This window comes from Sus scrofa, chromosome 10, assembly GCF_054392235.1.
Source record: "Sus scrofa isolate SSC_HxYL_T2T_F1_AM1 chromosome 10, Sscrofa_HxYL_maternal_Yorkshire_Landrace_v2.0, whole genome shotgun sequence".
In the NCBI taxonomy this organism is placed as follows: Eukaryota; Metazoa; Chordata; class Mammalia; order Artiodactyla; family Suidae; genus Sus; species Sus scrofa.
Window position 1 is genome coordinate 26,970,917 of NC_139392.1, and position 22,350 is coordinate 26,993,266.

At 53.9% G+C, this 22,350-nt stretch overlaps 1 long non-coding RNA gene across 1 annotated transcript; it reads left to right on the forward strand.

The window, feature by feature from the left end:
* The first annotated feature begins 9,741 nt into the window (after positions 1–9,741).
* On the forward strand, positions 9,742–12,488 carry LOC146398872 (uncharacterized). Its single transcript, XR_014818209.1, has 3 exons — positions 9,742–9,879; positions 11,758–11,844; positions 12,195–12,488. It is a non-coding gene; the product is annotated as an uncharacterized LOC146398872 (long non-coding RNA).
* Positions 12,489–22,350: the final 9,862 nt, after the last annotated feature.

Below are 22,350 nucleotides of genomic sequence, written 5' to 3' on the forward strand. Positions count from 1 at the left end.
CGAGAAGCGAGGCTGTGAGGTTTGCAGACCCTGAAATGCTCCCTTGGATCCTGAGCCTAATGGTAGCCGCTGAGGGGGTCCGGAGGCCTGTAATAGGTGACAGAGTCATCGCTGCTTTGGGAAACATCCCGCTGATGGGCTGGTGGCCGTTTACAGGGAGACGGATGGGACAGAACTCAGGACAAAGCAGCAGCCAGAAGGCTGCCACCGTTCCCAGTGCAAGGGCGTGACAGCGGAGATGGGGCCAGGGCGGGCACAGGTCCCTGGCCTCCCTACAGCTGCAGCCTCGTTCTTCGGCAACCCTAGTGTATCAGCTGCTTTCAACCACTCTCTGCCCTGAAAGACCAAGGCCACGTGACAGCAGTGGTCAGGAGCCAGGTCCTGGGCTCTGGAGCCAGGCTGCCTTGCAGGCTTTGCTCAATCGTGTGTCGAGTGTGGTGACAAGATTGCTGTCACCTAGTAACTCAGCTTATCCACAGGAAGTGGGCTGCCCAGACTTACGGGGAAGACCCCTCTCTCACCCCTGGGGTTTCTCTGGGCGGGTAACACCCAGCCTTGCCCTCAGGGCATCGTGGAATAAGTGGTGGGGGCGGGCTGGGGAGCCTGAACCAGCCCAGACCCTCCCTCCCTCCCTCCCTCTGGGAAACAGAAGGCTGTGCCTGTGGCTGAGCTGGAGAGGCCACCTGCTGAGGGGCTGCTGGCCTCTTAGGCACAAAGGCCCCACTTCTCCAGGTGGTAAAGAATCCTCAAAGTCAGTATGAATTCCAGACATAGAGCAAGTCCAGGGCAGAGTGAGGAAACACGTCTGAAGCTGTGATGTCCAGGCGATGATATCATTAGGTAGGGAAATATCGAGTCACTGTGTTATACACCTGAAGCGAATATAACGCTGTCAATTACACTTCAGTCAAAAAAAACTTAACCTATGGGAGTTCCCACTGTGGCTCAGCAGGTTAAGAACCGGACTAGTACCCATGAGAATGTGGGTCCGATCCCTGGCCTCGCTCAGTGGGTCCAGGATCCAGTGTTGCTGTGAGCGCTGTAGGTCGCAGGTGCCTCTTGGATCTGGTGTTGCTGTGGCTGTGGTGTAGGCTGGCAGCTACAGCTCCAATTTGAGCCCTAGCCTGGGAACTTCCATATGCTGCAGGTGCAGTTCTAAAAAAAAAAAGACTTCTGTGTTCTTGTCCCCGTTAGTTCCACTACTGACCCCCATGGCCATGCCTTTGACGTTGTTCGGACACCTCAAGACCCTGTTTCAGTCTTTTCACGCTGTGACCACCCCCCCTTTTACTGCTCACCTCTGGTAGAATGCGGACTCCGCCCATCAGCCCCACGGGGGTCGATCTCTGGTCTGTGGGACCATCTCTTCTCTGCCCCTCTTTGCCTGGATTAAATTCCGTGATCACTCCTTTCAGAAACCTCCACCGTCCTGCCTCCTCTCCCTTTGTCCTCCCCATCTGGCGAAGCCACTGCTGGGCCCACTTCACTGGCGCTCATTCTGGTTAACGGCAGCACAAACTGTTCTCCATCTGTGTCTGTGGTTCTCGGAGGGGCCGGCTCGCCCCTCAGGGACAATTGCTAGTATCTGGGGAGGGCGCTGCTGGCATCGACTGGGCATCCACTGGGTACCAACCAGGTAGAGCCCAGGGATGCTTAGAATCCTACCATACATACATGGGACAGCTGTGCACAGCGGCCGCATCCAGCCCACAGTGTCAATGAGCTGAACCTAAGAAACCAGTTTAAATTCCTGATCATGAAGCTCAGGTGACCTCGGGGCTCTCTGACCACCATGGGGCCTTTCTCTGGGCACCATCCCGTTCTCTTGGAGGGTCTTTTCACACCTCCTCGTGTCCTGTCCCCTCCTGACGCTCAGTCAGGGACTTGCTCCCTGTTTCACGGGAATAATGGCTCAGGGCGTGGCTTCTCTTCTCCCTCAGTCGTCCTCATGGCAAGGTCACTGGGCTCAAGGTCACCTCAGCCCCTGCAACCAACACATCCATCATTCACCGGCCTTCACCTGTGCCGGCCCTCCCCCTTCTGTGCCAGGCGAGCCCCTCCGCCTGGGCACCGCCCCCATCCTACTGTGCAAGGATAGCGGTCCAGCAGCTCCCTCTCTTGCCCCCGAATTTCCCTTTTATGTGCTTATTCCCGTTGACATAGACATTTACTCTTTTATTTTATTTATTTATTTATTTTTGTCTCTTGTCTTTCTAGGGCCGCACCTGCGGCACATGGAGGTTCCCAGGTGAGGGGTCTAATCAGAGCTGTAGCCGCCAGCCTACACCAGAGCCACAGCAACATGGGATCCGAGCCGCATCTGCGACCTACACCACAGCTCACGGCAATGCCGAATCCTTAAACCACTGAGCAAGGCCAGGGATCGAACCCACGACCTCATGGTTCCCAGTTGGATTCATTAACCACTGAGTCACGATGGGAACTCCATTTCCTCTTTTAGATTCTTTTTTTTTTTTTTTTTTGTCTTTTTGCCATTTCTTGGGCCGTTCCTGCTGCATATGGAGGTTCCCAGACTAGGGGTCGAATCGGAGCTATAGCTACCAGCCTACGCCAGAGCCACAGCAACGCAGGATCCGAGCTGCGTCTGCGACCTACACCACAGCTCACGGCAACGCTGGATCCTTAACCCACTGAGCAAGGACAGGGATTGAACCCGCAACCTCATGATTCCTAGTCGGATTCATTAACCACTGCGCCATGATGGGAACTCCTCTTCTTTTAGATTCTTTCATTTCTTCCATGTTGAAAAGACCCACAGACCCCCTCCTGCCCACCCTGCTCTTCCAGGACCGCCCCCTTCCCCACTCCCCTAATATCTGGTGGTCTCCTTGACTTGCTCCCCCTGTGCACTGGCCCCCTTCAGGAACAAGGCCACTTCAGTGACAATGGCGACCCCATCACGTTGAGCAGCAGTTGGCCTCAGCCCTCACTCCCTCTCTGATCTGATGGAAGAACAACCCCTAGCTCCTTGCTGGCCTCCAGGACCCCCCATCCCAGACTCATCCCTAGCCTTGGGGTTCGGGGCTCAGGGCGTGGCTTCTCTTCTGTCCTCACTCCTCCTCCCAGCAAGGTCATTGGTCTCATGGCCGTAAACATCTTCTAAGAGCTGATGGCCCCCCGATGTCCAGCTGCACCTGTGACCTCACCACTTGCAACTCTGACTCCAAATGTCCCAGGGCCACAAGTCCCCCTAAAGTCTTCTCTGTAATAAAGGTGAACGCCTCTGCCTAAACATCACCTCATTAAAATTGTGTTCTCCACCAGCACTCCTCGTACTCTCTTCCTCCTTCGTTTTTCTCCGTTTTATCTGTCCCATCAGCCACGCCACACGAGTATTATTTATATTGAGTATTATTTATATTGTTGCTGATCAGCTATCTCCCCAGCGATACATAAGCCCCACGAGGGGCAGCATTTTGCCCGTTCTCTTCCCAAGCCCATCGCGGGGCAGACATGCCATACACAGTCTATTGAACACCCGGATGTCCCGCTCCATAATCAGTGGCCATCCGTTGTCACCTTCAACCCCCTCGGCAGGGTCCTCTGGCACCGCTGAAGGCCTCTGGCTCCAATCAGCGGGTAAAAGCCTGGCATCTCCGCTCCTAATGGATTTTCCTCCTTGTGCCCGTGGGCCAGACGGGGTGTGCGTGTGAATCGGCCTAGCCCAGGTCTCTCTCTCTGAGAACCGACAGGGCCTGGGGTTTGCAAGGAAGCAGAAGGCGGAGGGTGGGAAGGTGTGGGATGCAGGTGGGGGCCCTGGGAGGGGGTCCTGAGGTGGGTCCTCCCGGCTCTGCAGCCCAGCTCTCCGGAATGTTCCTTCCACTCCCTCTGGCCCCTTGGGCTGCTCTGAAGATTGAATGGGACCCTCTACGTGGAGCACCTGGCACGCAGTAGGGACTTAAAGCCAGAGCAAAAAGACTAAAAAAATCACTGTCTGTCCCTATTTGGGGAGGAGGAGCCAGGGCGGCAGCGGAGCCTGGGGTATGTAGGGCAGAGCTGGGGGTGGGGGGTGGGGGAAGGTCTGCAGACTCCCAGCTTAAGGCGTCTCCGCAGCAGTCCCTGTGTTCTCTCCATTAACCGAGTCACTCTCCCGCCGCACAGCCCGCCCCACCACCGGCGCCCCTCCAGCCAGGTGGTCGCCTCTTCCAGACTCTCCCTCCGTCTTTGGTCCTTCCTGCTGCACCGGGCCCAGGGCTGCCCGGGGCTTTCCACAGACAGCCAAGGGGAGGGACTGGGCACAGGAATGTGCCCTTCGCTCGAGCCCCCTGGCGCCCGGGGCAGCAGCCCTGCGGGTGGGTGACGTCAGCCCTGCGGTGCAGGCCTGGCTGGTTTACCCGCAGGGCCTCGCCCTCCCAGGGAGGAGGGTGACCTCACCCCGAGAGCAGCCCCGCGGAGGCCGTGGCCAGGGCGGGACTGACAGATCAGGCACGTCCACAGCAGGGGACAGAGGGGGCGCCAGGCCCAGGGCCGGGTGTACAGGGGCCCCTGCTTTATTATGTACAGCTCCGATTAAGGGTATTAGAAGAATTAGACTGTGGCCTGAGTGACAGTACCCCTGCCGTGGGTGGCTTCCTGAGGCCAAAGTGCCTTCTACATTTTGCGTCCGGCTTGGATAGGTTTTTGCTCACCTAGCATTGTCCAAAAAGTCAATGTTTCTCCATGAACTAGGATGTAGCCTATATATTTTATTTTATTTTATTTATTTTTTTTGTCTTTTGGCCGTTTCTTTGTCCACTCCTGTGGCATATGGAGGTTCCCAGACTAGGAGTCTAATCAGAGCTGTAGCTGCCGTCCTACGCCAGAGCCACAGCAACTTTGCAGGATCTGAGCCGCATCTGCGACCCACACCACAGCTCACTCACGGCAACGCCGGATCCTTAACCCAGTGAGCAAGGCCAGGGATCGAACCCGCAACCTCATGGTTCCTAGTCGGATTCGTTAACCACTGAGCCACGACGGGAACATATTCTATTTTATTTTCATTTACTTTTTAGGGCTACACCCTTGGCATATGAAAGTTCCCAGGCTAGGGGTCAGCAACACCACAGCCACAGCAAAGTGGGATCTGAGCCGCCTGTGCAACCTACACCACAGCTCAGGGCAACGCTGGATCCTTAACCCATTGAACGAGGCCAGGGATCAAACCTACATCCTCATGGATGTTAGCCCGATTCTTCTCTGCTGCACCACAGTGCTTTTCTGCTCCGAGACTATATATTTTAAAAATACTTTTTACCACTTAAGATCTCAGTACCTCTCTGTGTTTCTTTCTGTTTATTATGCACGGCGCTGAAAGTCCTTCCACCAGAGTTGACCCGGGAACTGAAGTACAGTATTGAAATAGTGTTAGCTCTTGAAGCAGAACGTTCTCGACTGGGGAAAAAAATAGGATTCCTCTCATTGAGAGAAGCTGTTCCCTGGGCAGTGATGCACAGAAAAGAGTTTGGCTGGAGCTTTTTTTCCCATGGTGACTCCATTCACGTTAGAAGTGTGTGCTTTTTCCGAAGAAGATTCTTTATGATTGCTTTGAATTTTAAGAAGGAGCTATTTTTCAAGACACTTGCAGCTCTTGTGTAAATATTCTGTTTTCAGAAACAGATGTACTGGGAGTTCCTGTTGTGGCGCAGCGGAAACAAATCCGACCAAGAACCATGAGGTTGCGGGTTCGATTCTTGGCCTCGCTCAGTGGGTTAAGGATCTGGTGTTGCCGTGGCTGTGGTGTAGGTTAAAGACACGGCTTGGATCCTGCATTGCTGTGGCTGTGGTATAGGCCGGTAGCTGTTGCTCTGATTGGACCCCTAGCCTGGGAACCTCCATATGCCTCAGGAGCAGCCCAAGAAATGGCAAAAAGACCAAAAAGAAAAAAAAAAAAAAGAAATATACCAAGATATATATGCATACACATGCATTATATAGACATTACACACAAGCACTCAATATACGTACCACCTACACATTTACATTCTCTTTCTATAGAACATACATGGAGGAGTTCCCGTCATGGCTCAGCAGAAACAAATCTGACTTGCATCAATGAGGACATAGGTTTGATCCCTGGCCTCGCTCAGTGGGTTAAGGATCCGGCATTGCCGTGAGCTGTGGTATAGGTCGCAGACGTGGCTTGGATCCTGCGTTGCTGTGGCTGTGGGGTAGGCCAGCAGCTATAGCTCCGATTAGACCCCTAGCCTGAGAAGCTCCATATGCTGCGGGTGTGGCCCTAAAAAGACCAAAAAAAAAAAAAAAAAAAAAAAAAAAAGGATATACATGGAATCTCACACCCTGACATTTTAGCCCACTGGGCAGTAGTGCCAGGAGTCAGCCACTCTGGCCTTGGGTCTGGACCCTGCCAGCACCTGGTGCACAGGGAGAAAGCTCCTGCTCCTTTTGGAAACTCCTTCATCTTCCAGCCCCGGAGCCCAGCCCCCAGGGGTTCCAGCCTCAGCCCTCTCTGCGTGAATCCTGCCCTGACTTTATCTCCTTTACTGATTCAGCTCCTTGAGATACGGGGCCTCCAGCCCTTCACTGGTTTCTGCTTGTTTCTTAGCCGTGTCTGGGTCAGTGCAGGTCGCAGCCCCTGGAGCCTGGGCTTGGGCGCCACCCCGTCTGACAGGTGGGAGAACGTGGCACCAGAGGTGGGCTGGGGAGCCAGGACCCTGTGTGGGGCATGCCCCTGGACTGAACCGTCCATCAGCTGCCCATGGGCATTTACAGAGTGCACAGCCAGCCCCTCACGGGGGGCACTGGGAGCATGCAGTCCCCTGGGAGGGCCAGGGGATGCCTGGTCACCCTCTCTCCTCCTCCTCCACAGCATCCTGCTTCCGAGTTTCCTGAGAAGAGGATCCATTTCTGGGCTGGTCCTCAGCAGATGAGGTGAGAGTCCTGTGTTTCCCATTTGACAGTTTCTTTCTTTCTTTTTCTTTTTCTTTCTTTCTCTTCCTTCCTTCCTTCCTTTCTTTCTTTCTTTCGCTTTTAGGGCCGCACTCGCAGCACATGGAGGCTCCCAGGCCAGGGGTGTAATTGGAGCTACAGCTGCCGGCCTACAGCACGGCCACAGCCACAGCCACGCCAGATCCGAGCCGCGTCTGCGACCTACACCACACCTCACGGCAATGAGTGAGGCCAGGGATCGAACCCGCAACCTCATGGTTCCTAGTCAGATTCGTTTCCGCTGTGCCATGAAGGCAACTCCCCATTTGACAGTTTCTGACCTCTGTCACCCAAGCCTTTGCCTCCAGAATTTTGATTTTGATTCAGTCTAACGTTCTCCTCCTTAAATCATCTCCCCTTGACAGCATAAGTGAAATGAGCCAGACGCAGAAGGACAAATGCTGAAGGATCCCACTTGGTCCCTAGAGGAGTCAAGTTCACAGAGACGGAAAGAGGAAGTGGGGGCCAGAGCTGGGGAGGGGGCTGGGGAGTGAGGAGTCAGTGGAGTCAGAGGCTGAGTCTGGGGGGGATGAAGAAGTTCTGGAGAATATGGTGGTGCAGCTTGTACGATAACGTGAACAAGCTTAATGCCTCTGAGCTAACTGTGCCCTTGACCATGGTCAATTTCATGTTATGTATATTTTACTTCAGTCGGAAAAAAAAACAAAACCTAGTTGATAAACATAACATTTTCTGTATGTGGCTGCACACCGAGGCATATATGGAAGTTCCCAGGCCAGGGATTGAATCTGAGCCACAGCTGCTGCAATGCTGGATCCTTTAACTCCCTGCGCTGGGCCGGGGATGGAACCCGCGCCTCTGCAGTGACCCAAACTTCTGCAGTTGGATCCTTAATCCACCACGGCCTGGTGGGAACTCGAAACATAACATTTTTACATGACACCTGGAAGAGTTTAATTAGAAGTGGATTGAGACCTCACAAAAAGGCTCCCTTTTTACTTTTTTTTTTTTTTTTGTCTTTTTTGCCTTTTCTAGGGCTGCTCCTGAGGCATATGGAAGTTCCCAGGCTAGGGGTCGAATCAGAGCTGTAGCCACTGGCCTACGCCAGAGCCACAGCAATGCGGGACCATGTCTGCAACCTACACCACAGCTCACGGCAACGCCAGATCCTTAACCCACTGAGCAAGGCCAGGGTTCGAACCTGCAACCTCATAGTTCCTAGTCAGATTCGTTAACCACTGCGCCACGATGGGAACTCCTACTTTAATTTAGAAAGAAATCTTACGCCTCTGTCTCACCCAGCGTTCGATGTGCTTGTTACCATTTCCCTATAGAACCTTAAAACGAATCCACATCTACTAAAGGTTAGGAAATGAATCTGACTAGCATCCATGAGGACGTGGGTTCGATTCCTGGCCTCACTCAGTGGGTTAAGGATCTGGCATTGCTGTGGCTGTGGTGTAGACTGGCAGCTGTAGCTCCAATTAGACTCCTAGTCTGGGTACCTCCACATGCTGCGGGTGTGGCCTTAAAAAAAAAAAAAAAAAGAAAGAAGGTTAGAAACATTTGCTTCTGTATACCTCTGTCCACCTCAGAATGGCCATGAGTCAGCCCAGTAGCAGGCTTGCCCCCACTGCCGGGACCCTGCCCTTCCGAGGGCAGCCTGGGGTACAAGGAGGTAGACAGTGGAGGTCTCGCACCCCATCTGATGCTGCCATGTTGGTGTGAGTGGTGCGACCTTGATCGAGTGGCTGAACCTCTCTGAGTTTTAGTCTCCTTTGCTGGAAAGAAGGGCTGCTGTAAGGGTTCTACTTTCCGGGACTGGTAAGAGGAGGCATTGACGTCACGCAGGAAGGCATAGGGCACTGGGCGTGGCATCTCTCCTTCAGTCTCTTCTGCTGTTGTTTTTGAGCAGAGGGTGGAGCAAATTTTGGTCACCTCCTCCAGGGAGCCTTCCCTGGTTCCCTCCTCCACTGCACAGATGGGGTTAGGTTCTCCTCTGAGCTCCCTAGATTCCTTGGGAAGGCCCCATCCTGATGGGGTACCCAGAGGCAGTCAAGGGTAAAGGCTGGTGCCTGTAGTTGCCCACTGGGGGGTCTGCCTGGGTGGCACTGGGGTGGCACAGAGGCACTCTGTCCCATTGCATCGTGGCTTGCAGCAACACCAGATCCTTAACCCACTGAGCAAGGCCAGGGATCAAACCCTCAACCTCATGGTTCCTAGTCGGATTCGTTAACCACTGCGCCACGACGGGAACTCCCTCTTTTTTTTTTTTTTTTTTGCTGCATCCACAGCATGTAGAATTTCCTGGGCCAGGGTTGGAACAGAGCCACAGCAGTAACCTGAGCTGCTGCAGTGACAAGACCTATCCCTAACCTGCTGAACCACAGGGGAACTCCCTAAGTCAGCTCAGACCCTCGAGGCCCTGGGTGGTGACCCCCGGCCTCTTTGCTCTGCTCCCGGTCACCCCTCGAGAGGTCCCTGGAGGTTCCCTCCCTGTCTGTCTTTACTCCAGTGACCTCCTGCAGGGAGCGTCCCCTGCACCATCCGGCTGTCCCACTGCTCATGAGTATCTGCTGCACTCAGGCTGTCTTCCTGCAGGCACAGAGGCGACAGCAGGCAGGGCCAAGAAGGGCCGATCCCTAAGGAATGTGTGCATTTCCCGGCCCAAGCGCTCACAAGCATGTTACCTGGGGGACCCTGCCGGGTGGTTAAGGGGGGACCGCCGTCTGGTCAAGGGGGCACCGCTGTCTGGTCCTCCTGGGTCCCAGCTGACGTTGCCGAGGCCTTTTTCAGGTGACCTTGCCCTCCACCCCCTCTCAGTTGGAAGTGAGGAAATGAAACCTGCAGGCCCTCCTCTCCCCTGAGCAGCTCAGGCCAATGACTCAGCGCCACCCTCCAGCTGTGTCCTGGCTGAGGCTGAGCAGGACTGCCTGGCCTGGGGCCGGGGCTGTGGCTGTGAGGGGACAGGTGAGCCAAGGGCAGCCCCAGGAGAGGGGAGGAGCGTGGGGCAAAATGGGACTTCCTGGGGCTGGGTGTGGGGGTCCCCAGGCCCTGGGTGCCAGTCCCCCGGGGAGCAAGGTGTGCAGGTTCCGGACCAAGCTGAGTGAGGGACAAAGACCCGGTCGCCTTTGTCCTCTGTTTACATCCTTCCTTCCCGTAAGGGCTTGGGCACCGGGCCCCTGCTGGCCCGGAGCCAGGCACACCTGTCGGACAGGTTGGGTGGAGATCTGGGGGTGGGGAGCGGGTAGCAGGACCAGTGATGACTCAGGCCCTTGGGGAGCAAGCCCTGCTCCTCCTAGGGCTGCCCTGGGCCAGGGATTCATCGCCCACCCCAGCAGAGAGAAGCTTCTAGGGCCCTGCCTTGCCCAGGGAGAGCCGGCGTGTTTGTCCAAAGCACTGAGGGCACGCTTCTCGCAGGGAGGCCCATCTGGGCATGGACCTGGGATCCGTGTGTGAGCCCCTCACCCCCACGCGCGGCCCCTGGGCGAGGCAGCGTCAAGGGAGAGGGCCGGCGTGGGGTGTCCGGGGAGGCCTGCCTGCTGGAGAACGAGAGAGAATCTCCTTCCGGAGGAGAGAGGCTGGGGGTGCAGCCCGGGTCTGCTTCTGGCGGCAGGTGTGGGAGGGTCAGGGCTGCTGGCTGTGACGCTGTCCATCCGTGGAAGTGGAAGATCGCTCCACGGGGTCAGTGGCCCGGTTCATGGAGGACGTGTTTCCTCTCGGCCTCTTCTGTCTCCTCCGACAATGACAACCCTGGACTCAGGCACCAAGCATGTATGGACTTCTGGTGATCAGATCACGGCCATGATTGCTGGGGATGCTTCCAGCAAACAGTGCCCATCTGCCAACCCCCTCCCCTTGCCCCAGGGCGCCTCCATTGGACAGTCAGGACAGCCCATAGGACTGCCCTCCTGTTTCCCAACCAATACATCTGCTCTGGCACCTGCGGGATGAGAGTACCATCCCTGCCCTGGGCTGGGTGTCTGCCTGGCTCAGCCTCCTAGCACATAGAGGATGCAGGCTACCGGGGCTCACATCAGAGTTCCCCTTGTGCAAGCGGGAGACCCTCTATGCCTGCAGATGGGGACTCCTGGGCAGCCTGCCAGCTTGCGCTGTACTGGGGGGTCTGCGCCCAGCTCTGCGGCCCCCACCCTGGTGTTAGGGGCACAGCACCTTGACTTCACACACCCTCACCTTTGCCAAGGGCCTGTGAGTGTTGCAGTGGGGGGCTTCCTTCACAGGGCCCTGGAGGGACCCTCTCTCCTTTCCGCCAAAGTGGGTGCCAGAACGAGGCTCCAGGTCTCTTCATCTGCTCTGGGGGAAGGGGTTCCCATCTCTGGGGGAGTCCCCAGGTCATACCATCAGCTACCTCTGCTCTCTGCCCCAGCCCGTCTCCTCCATGTCCACAGCCCACCGCCTATTCCCACGAGCCCACAGAGGACAAAGGCCAGTGGAGCAAGGGGCCAGACCTGGGGAAGCAGCCTTGCTGCTGCCCAGCAGCCCCTGGACTCCAGCCCCGGGTCTCACCTCTGCTGTTTCCACGGCCACAGCTCCCGGCCAGAACGGCTCCCAGTCCCCCTCCATCCACGTCCCACCTCCACGCCTCCATGTCCTGGCAGCCACTGAGCAGAAGGCAGGCCTCCCACAGGGACCCCAGGAAACTCCCAGCAAAGGACCAGCTGCCTGGACGTGGCACATTGGCTTCCCAGGATCCCTGGGTGTAAGGGGACACTCGGTCCTCCTAAACCAGGCCCCTCCGTGTGCCCCTTGCTCTGCTCCCCTGACCCAGCCCACCCCAGCTGTTGTGGCTTCTCTGTCTGCCCCTGATTTCTCTGTTGGCCAGAATAGATGGTTCTAGAAGCTGCAAAAAGGACGCAGGGGGTGCGGAAAGCAGCTTCCCGCTGTGACCTCAGCTAACTCCGCAACAGCCCATGGGTAGGTACTGTTACCCTGTTTTCACATCTGAAGAAACGAGGCCCTCACGGGTCAGTGAGTCCCCTGAGGCTGAACCGTCACCCACAGTCTCTCAAACTATTTGTGCGGAAGGACCAGTTTGGTTTTGCTTTGTTTTGATTTGATTTTCCAATCTACTGCTTTTGTAAAACATAATAAACCTGAACGGCCAGAAAGAACATTGGAGATCAGCTATAACAGAAAAAATAAAAAATAAAAACCTAAAAAAAAAAAAAAAGAAAAAGAAAAAGAAAAATGAACGGCCAGAAAAATGACAAGGAAGAAAAAAGACCTGGAAGTTACAAGCCCTTTTTCTGTTTGTCTGTGAACAGGTCGAAGGCTGTTGGTCAAACTGCCGAAGAATTTGTTTCTAATCATGAGGCAGCACTGGTTTCTGGCCTCCATCCCAGGCTGCACCAAGAGGTTGACTCCAGGTGACCTCATTTGGAGTGGTGTCCTCCAGGATGACCTTGGGGGGACTGGGGGGGTGCACTGCTCCCAGCTCAGGCTTGCACCTTGGGGTGGGGCGCAGGGGGTGGGTGGAGTGCAAGAGGGGTGGGGCAGGGCAAGGCGGCTTTTATTTTATTTTATTTATTTTTATTTTTTGTCTTTTTGCCATTTCTTGGGCTGTTCCTGCGGCATATGGAGGTTCCCAGGCTAGGGGTCTAATGGTAGCTGTAGCCACAGGCCTACACCACAGCCACAGCAACGCGGGATCCGAGCTGTGTCTGCAACCTACACCACAGCTCATGGCAACACCAGCTCCTTAACCCACTGAGCAAGGCCAGGGATCGAACCTGCAACCTCATGGTTCCTAGTCGGATTCGTTAACCACTGCGCCACAACGGGAACTCCAAGGTGGCTTTTAAAAAAAATAAGGGGAGTTCCCGTCGTGGCGCAGTGGTTAACGAATCCGACTAGGAACCATGAGGTTGCGGGTTCGATCCCTCCCCTTGCTCAGTGGGTTAACGATCCGGCGTTGCTGTGAGCTGTGGTGTAGGTCGCAGATGCGGCTCGGATCCCGCGTTGCTGTGGCTCTGGCGTAGGCTGGCAGCTACAGCTCCGATTCGTCCCCTAGACTGGGAACCTCCATATGCCACAGGAGCGGCCCAAGAAATGGCAAAAAGACAAAAATAAATAAATAAATAAATAAAAATAAAAAATAAAAATAAAAAAAAATAAGAACACTTCAGGTTCCCTGGTGGGCTGGTGGTTAATGCCTTCACCGCTCTGATCTGGGTTCAATCCCTGGTCTGGGAACTGAGATCCCACATCAAGCCGCTGCTCACCTTGGCCAAAAACAACAAAAAACCCAGGCTCTTCAGTTTCTGGTTGAAGTGGGTGGGCGGGCGGGCGGGGCCGAGATAATCAGGCTGGGATTATGACACCCCTGCTGGACTTTGCTGTCAGTGGCCCCCTTGCCTGGAGGACTGGCCTTCACTCGGCAGCTCTGGAGGGAGCCCAGACGTGGAGACTGTCAGGGGCTCACTCTGGGAGGCTGGGGACGGTGGGTAAGACCCTCGACTTGTCTGAACCTCGGTTCCTTCAATGCAGGAATGGGGCAGGTGGTGTCTTCCTGCCCATTGACAGTTAGGAGGGGCTCCAGAAAACGAAAAGAAGGCTTCTTGGAGGTCCTGTTGTGGTGCAGCAGAAACGTATCCGACTAGGAACCATGAGGTTGCGGGTTCGATCCCTGGCCTTGCTCAGTGGGTTAAGGATCTGGCATTGCCATGAGCTGTGGTGTAGGTCACAGATGTAGCTCGGATCTGGTGTTGCAGTGGCTGTGGTATAGGACAGAGGCTATAGCTCCAATTTGACCCCTAGCCTAGGAACCTCCATATGCCTTGGGTGCAGCCCTAAAAAGCAAAAAAAAAAAAAAAAGGTTTCTCCTGTGGCGCAGCAGGTTAAGAATCCAGCGTTGCTGCTGTAGCTCAAGTCACTGCTGTGGCACATGTTCGATCGATCCCTGGCCCAGGGACTCCCACATGCCTTGGGCATGGCCAAAAACCAACAGAAACCAAAGAGAACAAATGCTGTCAACACTGTAAATCAACTATAGTTTAATAAAAGAAGTTTTAATGAAAAAAAAAAAAAAAAGGAAAATGTGTCAGGCAGGAAATCGCCGTATAAATTCTAAAATGACCGAAGTGTCAAAGGGAAGGCAGTTTTTCACAACCTCAGCGATCCCTTGGCAGTGCTATTCCAGGCTGTGACTGACTCTTTTTTTTTTTTTTTTTTTTTTTTTTAAATTTTTCTGTGTTTTCTAGGGCTGCGCCGCAGCATGTGGGGGTTCCCAGGCTAGGGGTCCAATCAGAGCTACAGCTGCCAGCCTACACCACAGCCACAGCAATGCAGGATCCTTAACCCACTGAGTGAGGCCAGGGATCGAACCTGAAACCTCATGGTTCCTAGTCGGATTCGTTTCCGCTGCGCCACGACGGGAACTCCCCAACTGACTCTTTCATTTCAGTCCTCGCTGTGTTTATTCATTCACTCTTCCTCCATTCCCACACATTTCCCTGCTGTGTGTGCTCTCTGCTGGCTCCTGGAGTTCTGATGAAGAGAAAAAGCAGTGGGGTGTCACATCGTGCCTCTCAGGGGGGCTGATTGACTCATGAGGCATCCACACGGGTGGTACCTGGGTGGGGTGGGTGGAGCACCAAGCAGTCACCAGGCGGGTGTCTGGGGGCACATCAGGAACGAGCAGGACCCAGTGGAGCGCTGATGTGGGGTCCGTGTCAGAATTACGGAGGTTTATCCAGACAAGGCTGGGAGGGGCTGTCTACCCCATCCATCCCCCTATGGGCGCCGAGCAACATCTGGGTGGACCCTCCAGGAGGTTAAGGGTGGTTCCCTCCAGGGGATCTTTCACTTCTTTTTATTCTCTTGGCACAGTTTGAATCAGAGAATACCCCTGTGCTATTTTGTTCACAGTTTTAATCACCTACCATAAAATTCACACTTTTAAGTCAGACAAGCCTGCGTTTTGAGTATTTTCACGTATGTGTGCAACCATCTACTTTTAGGACTTTTTACCCGAAAAGAAATCTAGGGCCACTAGCATCCCTTCCCCTTCTCCTCCCCTGAGGCCCTGGCGACTACAACCTGCCCTCTGTGTTCAAATTTGCCTCTTCCAGGAGTTCCCATCGTGGCTCAGTGGTTAACAAACTCAACTAGTACCCATGAGGACGTGGGTTTGCTCCCTGGCCTCACTCAGTGGGTTAAGGATCCAGCATTGCTGTGGCTGTGGTGTAGGTCGCAGATGTGGCTCGGATCCTGCGTTGCTGTGGCCGTGGTGTAACCTAACAGCTACAGCTCCAACAGCTACAGCTCCGATTAGACCTCTAGCCTGGGAACCTCCATATGCCATGGGTCTGGTCCTTAAAAAAAAAAAAAAAAAAAAAAAAGGCAAGAGGTGTTCCCATGGAGCGTCTCTTGTGTGACATCTTGGAAACACACATGTGAACATGCAGAAGTGTGTGCCCCCAGGTGCCTTTGTGCGAGGCAGAGAATGGCGTATAATGATGGTGCAGGGAGAGACTGCGGCTAATTGCAGGGCTGGCAGGTGCCCTGCAGACAACTTGGGAGAGCAGACGAGACATGTTGGGAGAAGGCCTCTCTGGAGGTGAGATTGGGCTCAGGGCTGTCTGGGGAGCAGGTGGGGAAGGGCTCCAGGCAGGAGGGCTATGGGGGTTTTGAGAAGCTGGGCCCACAGCCAGTGGCACTAACCGGGGAAGGCTGAAGAGGCAGCCCTGGGGGTCAGCGTGCTTGGGGCCTGGAGGCGAGCTGGGGGGAGGAGGAGGGCTAACCTTCCTTCAGCTGTGGGATAACCCATCTGATCTGCGCCTTCCATGCTCACTCTGGTGACCACACGGAGAGCACAGGTGGGGGACACGGACCTTGGCAATGGTCCAGGGGGAGGGGACAGTGCCATGGACCAGGAGCTGTGGACCACAGCTGGAGCTGTGAAGCTGTGAGAAATGAGCAGATTCGGACTATTTTGGGGACGGAGCTGATGAGTTAGACATGAGGCACAGGACGTGTCAAGCTGCTGGCTCAGAAGACAGTGACACAGCTGGGCCCAGCCCAGGGACGGGGTCACCGCTGCTGCTGTCTGAAAGGCCTTTCCCAGCCTAGGGGGTCAAGATTGCCAGGGATAGGGCTGGCACTGAGGTCAGACTCAGTTGTGCACGCAAGTATGGACAAGCCCTGAGAGGCTGGAGCAGGCACCGGAGCGGAGACGAAGTTGCTGAGATGCTGTATCCATGGCAACCAAGGCCGCAGCCCTGACCCTCTGAAAGCTCAGGCAGGGACCTCCGTGTTTGCTAGGTGCCCAGGCTCCCTGGGGGATGGGGTGTGGCCTTCCCTCCCGGTCCTGGCCTCCCAGTGACCACAGGCACAATGGTGTAACCTGAGCAATCGCTGTGTGTAGGCGGCGTGGCCACGTGGCCTGGGGCCAGAGCCGGGAGCTGGATGGTGCTCGGCAAACAGTCTCCAGTCACGCACCCCGCGGAGCCCTGCTGGGCCGTCTTCCGAGGGCAACTGTCGCTGCGCAGGGCGAGGCCGGTCACACTGCACTGACCGAGTGTCCCGCTCTGGTCTGCTTAGTGTTATCCTCCGAGACAGGAGGACAGATGAACAAGATTAGTGTGGGTGGCCTGAGACCCTGCGGTTCTTGCTGGAAACATGTCCCGGGGGATGAAGGTGGGCAGGGAGCTCGTAAAGCTGCCTTTTCTGGTTTCTTTCCCCTCGGCCCTGCGTCTGCAGAGACAGGCTCTGCTAGACCTACAAGGGGTTAATTTGTGGAGGCTGAGGGTCGGGATGGGGGCTTTGGGAGGACCCCCGATCCCTCGGATTCTGGCGTGGAAGGGCCCTTGGATCCCAAATGCCTGGTCTGCCTCAGAGGGGTAGGAGGCAGGGGGCAGAGGCCACACTGATCGGAGACCCGCGGCATCTGGCCACAACCAGGGACTAGTTCGCATTCACTCAGTAAACTCTTGTGAAGCTCTTGTGTGTATTAGACAAAGCTGAATCAGGCCCGGGCTCTGTCCTAGTGGAGCTCAGAGTCTAGTGAGGTTAAGCCGCAGCAATCAATTCCTTAACAACTTGTACCTACCTACCTCTCACTTTCGCCCTCTCTCCTCCTTCCCCTGAACCATCCATCCATCCACCCATCCATCCATCCATCCACCCATCCATACACCATCCACCCATCCATCCACCCATCCATCCATCCATCCACCCATCCATCTACCCATTTACCCATCCATACACCATCCACCCATCCATCTACCCATCCATCCACCCATCTACCCATCCATCCATCCATCCATCCATCCATCCATCCATCCACCCATCCATCCACCCATCCATCTACCCATCCATCCACCCATCCATCCATCCACGCACCCATCTATCCAACCATCCATCCATTCACCTACCCATCTGAACCCTTACCACAATGATGCATCCTTCTTTGTTGATGTCGTGTATCCTACATCAAAAGTAGCACTTAGGACAATGCCTAGCACTTAGTAAGTATCAGTAAAGGTTTGTTGAGTGAATGCATAAATAACTATAATGCAACACAGTCTGAGATGATTGCCATTAGAGGTGTTTTGTGTTGATTCCTCAGCACTAAATTTCAGAGTCTGGAGCATAGGGGTTCCTCAATAGACATGAACGGTTTTTTTGGTATGGTTTCTTGTGTGTGTCTTTTTTTTTTTTATTTTCCCCACAGCCGCACCTATGACATATGGAATCTCCCAGGCTGGGGTTGAATCGGAGCTGTGGCTGCCAGCCTACACCACAGCCACAGCAACACCAGATCCAAACCACATCTTCAACCTACACCACAGCTCACGGCAACGCCGGGTCTTTAACCCACTGAGTGTGGCCAGGGATCAAACCTGCATCCTCATGGATACTAGTGGGGTTTGTCACTGCTGAGCCATGATGGGAACTCCAGACGTTAGTGTTTTAAAATGAGCAAACAGAGGAATAAATGAATAGAGCTATGGGGAGTTCAAAGAAGGGGCCCATTCAACCCCGCTGGAGAATGGGGACAAGGACAGAGGAGAAAAGTCTGTGAGGTGGGTTGTCTGAAGGACCCCACAGAGGCCTCGGAGGTGGCAAAGGCACTGTGGATCCAGGCCCAGCCCTTGGGACCCACTGCAGAACTGACCCCTCGCCTGGTGGCCTGTGGAATTATTCTTGCCTCAGTATTATTAGGAAAAAAGCTTTGGACGTGTGAAGTGTGGCAAGGAAGCCCGGACGTGGGTGCTCTGCCCTGTGAGTAACCAGAGGACCACCAAGGACAGAGAGCAGGTCACTTGAAGGCAGATGTTGCTTTGCTAGAAGAACTCCAAGCAGAGTGTCACTGTGTCGTCACTACACTGTGGCCTGTGCCTGGACTGTGCCATCGCTACACTGTGGCCGAGCCTCCTGTTATCCTTGCATCTCCTGTGGGCCCTCCTCAGCCCTCCTGTGGGCTTCGCTGTGCCTTGGCTGGGCCCCAGGGGGGCTGTTCCCCTGTAGCCTGGTGCCAGCCTCCCACCCTCAGGGATAGAGGGGGTAGTGAAGAGCTTTCCTTCCCATCTCGGGGACCAGCACCCCTGCTGTTGCTGTGGCCAAAATTCAAGGAATTATTCTTGATTCCTCTGACCCTCATACCGCATATTAATCCACTAGAAGATTATTTCTGTGTGCGTCTTTTTTTTGGATACATTCATGGCCTGTGGAAATTCCCGGGCCGGGATTGAACCCAAGCCACAGCACAACCCAAGCCGCTGCAGTGACAAAGCTGGGTCCTTAACCTGCTGTGTCACAAGGGAACTCTCACATGAGGAAATTCTATCAGACTTCAGAACTCTTCCCAATGTATTCTATTCTCTCCCACTTCACCCCCACACCCAGCTTTAGCTGCGGTCACCTCCCACCTGAACCTCTAGCCCTTCACCTGGTGTCTCTGTTACCCCTCGGCCCTCTGCACGCATCCTCCACGGAGCAGCCACAGTGTTTTTTATTTAGTTATTTTTTTCTTTCTAGGGCCACACCCACAGCATACGGAGGTTCCCAGGCTTGGGGTTGAATTGGAGCTGCAACTGCCAACCTACACCACAGCCACAGCAATGCCAGATTGTTAGCCCACTGAGGGAGGCCAGGGATTGAACCCACATCCTCATGGATGCTTGTGGGGTTCTTAACCCAATGAGCTACGACAGGAACTCCTGTTTACTTACTGAGCATAGTGGAGTTACAATGTTGTGTAAGTTTCAGAGGCACAGCACAGTGATTTGGTAATACATATATTTTTCAGGTTATTTTCCACTACAGGTTATTATAAGACATTGAACGTAATTTCCTGTTCTATAAGTCAATCCTTGTTGCTTATCTATTTTACATACAGTTATTTGTATCTGTTAATCTCATATTTCTAATTTTTACCCCCTCCCTTTTGTAACCATAAATCTTGTTTTTTGTGTGTGTGTGTGTGTGTGTCTTTTTAGGGCCACACCCACGGCATATGGAGGTTCCCAGGCTAGGGGTTGAATCAGAGTTGTAGCTGCCAGCTTACGCCACAGTCACATCAATGCCAGATCTGAATCGAGTATGCAAACTTCACCACAGCTCATTGCAATGCCAGATCCTTAACCCAGTGAGCGAGGCCAGGGATCAAACCTGCGGCCTCATGGATACTACTCAGGTTTGTTACTACTGAGCCATGACAGGAATGCCCCATAAACCTGTTTTGTTTTGTTTTGTTTTGGCTGTGGTGAGTAGCAGCTTGATGTGGGATCTCAGTTCCCAGACCAGGGATTGAACCTGGACTGAAGCAGTGAGAGTGCCAATTCCTATCCACTAGGCCACCAGGGAACTCTTTTCTACAACTGTGAGTCTGTTTCTGTTTTGTAAATATCAAAGGCTCTTTTGAAGGAAAAAAAAAAATCTCCTTAAAATTCTATACCTAGCCAAACTGGTCACCAAGTGTGAGAGTGGGATGTATGTTTTTCAGTTTTTTTTTGTTTGTTTGTTTTTGTCTTTTTAGGGCCGCACCCATGGCATATAGAGGTTCCCAGGTTAAGGGTCAAATCGGAGATGTAGCCACTGGTCTATGCCACAGCCATAGCAATGCCAAATCCAAGACACATCATTGACCTACACCACAGCTCACAGCAACGCCAGATCCTTAACCCACTGAGCGAGGCTGTGGTTCGAACCTGTGTGCATCCTCATGGATACCAGTTGGGTTCGTTACGACTAGGCTACAATGAGAACTCCTCTGTTCTCAGTTCAAATGTCACCTTTTCAGGGACCCTGAGCTTGTAACGTAGCCACCAGCCCCTTGCACGGACCTCAGCCCAGCAAAGCCCTAATTGCTGGTTGATGCTACTCTCGTGCTGTTTGTCGGCTGTCCTCCTTCACTGGTGGAAAAATGTAAATCTCGAGACCAGTCCATGGTGGCTTAATCCCCGGAACCTAGAAAACCCGGCACGGGGAAGCCTCTTGAATCAAGACAGAATTTTCAGATATCCTGCTGTCAGATCCTGTGGCTCTCTTTTGTTTAGAAAACAAGATCGCTCAGCCCCTCGTGTGGGGTGATGGATCACTCCTCATTATCTACTGCCCTGTCTTATTCATTCTCTTGTGACTGTGACATTGCCCTAAGCAGTGGTTCTCAAACTCTGCTTGACGAAGTTCAAGTAGTTTCAGGGCGGTTGCAGTCAGGGGAGGCTCTGGGGAAACACCAGGCAGAGTGGCTCCATCCCTGGTTCCTTCTCACCTGTCACCTGCCTTGACCCCAGCCCTGGGTCTCTATGTTTTGTGTACTAGACATTCCTGTAAACTCTCATCTAAAAGTCTTTCGAGCAGGAGACTCAAGCAAGCGTGAAAACACTGGATCATTTTAATCCTGAGAGAAAATGATCAAAGCTGCCAAGAAGCACATAAAAAGATGCTGACATCCCGAGCCATCATGGAAATGCAGATCAAAACCATAGCTCTGTGCCCACCAGGATGGCTGGAACCGAAAAGGCACACAGCAGCCCGTGCTGGCCAGGATACAGGGAAATTGGAACCCTCATGCTATGCTGTGGGGATTGTAAAAGGGTGTAGCCACTTTGGAAGACAGTCTAGCAGTTCCTCAAGATGTTAAACAGAGCGTTATCACATGACCCTGAAATTCCACTCTTAGGAATGGAGAATATTTCAAGAGAACTGAACACATATGTCCACACAAAACCTGGAATGTGAATGTTCATAAGAGCATTATTCAAAATAGGGAAAAACCCTTCATTTGACAGATGGAAAAACCAAATGTGCTCTAGCCACACAATGGAATATTATTCAGCCGTAAAAATGGAGTGCTAATCTCCGTTGCAATGCAGACGAACCTTTGAACGCATTACACGAAGGGACAGAAGCCAGTCACAAAAGACCACACAGTGAAGGATTCCAATGATCTGAAACGTCCAGAACAGGCAAATGCACAGAGACAGAAAGTGGAGACCTGGCTGCTGAGGCCTGAGGGTCAGGTGGCTGGGGAAATGGGGAGGGGCTGCTAATTTGCATGGGCTTTTTTTGGGAGGGGGGGGCTGCACCCACGGCCTCTGGAGGTCCCCAATAGGAGCTACAGCTGCCAGCCTGCACCACAGCCAGAGCAATGTGGGATCTGAGCCATGTCTGCGACCTACACCACAGTTCATGGCCACACCGGCTCCTTAACCCTCTGAGCGAGGCCAGGGATTGAACCTGCATCCTCATGGATGCTAGTCGGATTCGTCTCTGCTGAGTCATGACGGGAGCTCCTGTGTGGGCTTTCTTTTGGGGGTGATGGAAGTGCTGTAGGATGGGTTGTGGGGATGGTTGCAAATCCATTAAAGCCATTGACTTGTATAGTTTACATAGGTGAGCCTGTGGGACTGAGCTTTATCTCAGCAAAGCTGGTCAGGAAGGTGACTGTTCTCCAGAGCCATCCAGAGATGCCCGGCCTGCGTCCTCTCCCTTTTGTCCCAATATCCCTAATCGGGTCCTTACACTCCAGCTGTGCCAGCATCTGCTTGCAGGGGACCGGGGAGGGGGGGACATGGGCAGAGACACAGGCAAGGAGATGAGGGCTGGATGTCTCCGTGCCCAGCAGCAAAGACAACCCCATCACTGTGGAAGCAGAGTGGGCAGTGGCCTGGGCATACTTTCCCTGGTGGCAAGTCAGCAGGACCAAGGCACTTGACTCTCAGAGTCACTGCGGGTGGCTGGGACAGAAGGAAGGGTGGCAGCTTGCCCAAGGGCCCAGGTGGTGCCGTCACCCAGCACACAGATTACTGGCCACTCGTCACCAGCTGGGTGGCTCCAGACACTACTTAGCTTCTCCCTGTCTGGGTTTATTCACCTATAGATGGTGGATAATCACTTTGGAAAGAGGTAATTCTTTGGCGAGGCTGGAATGAGGGAAAGCATTTAGAAGCTTCCAGCACTGAAGGAGGAGCCGGC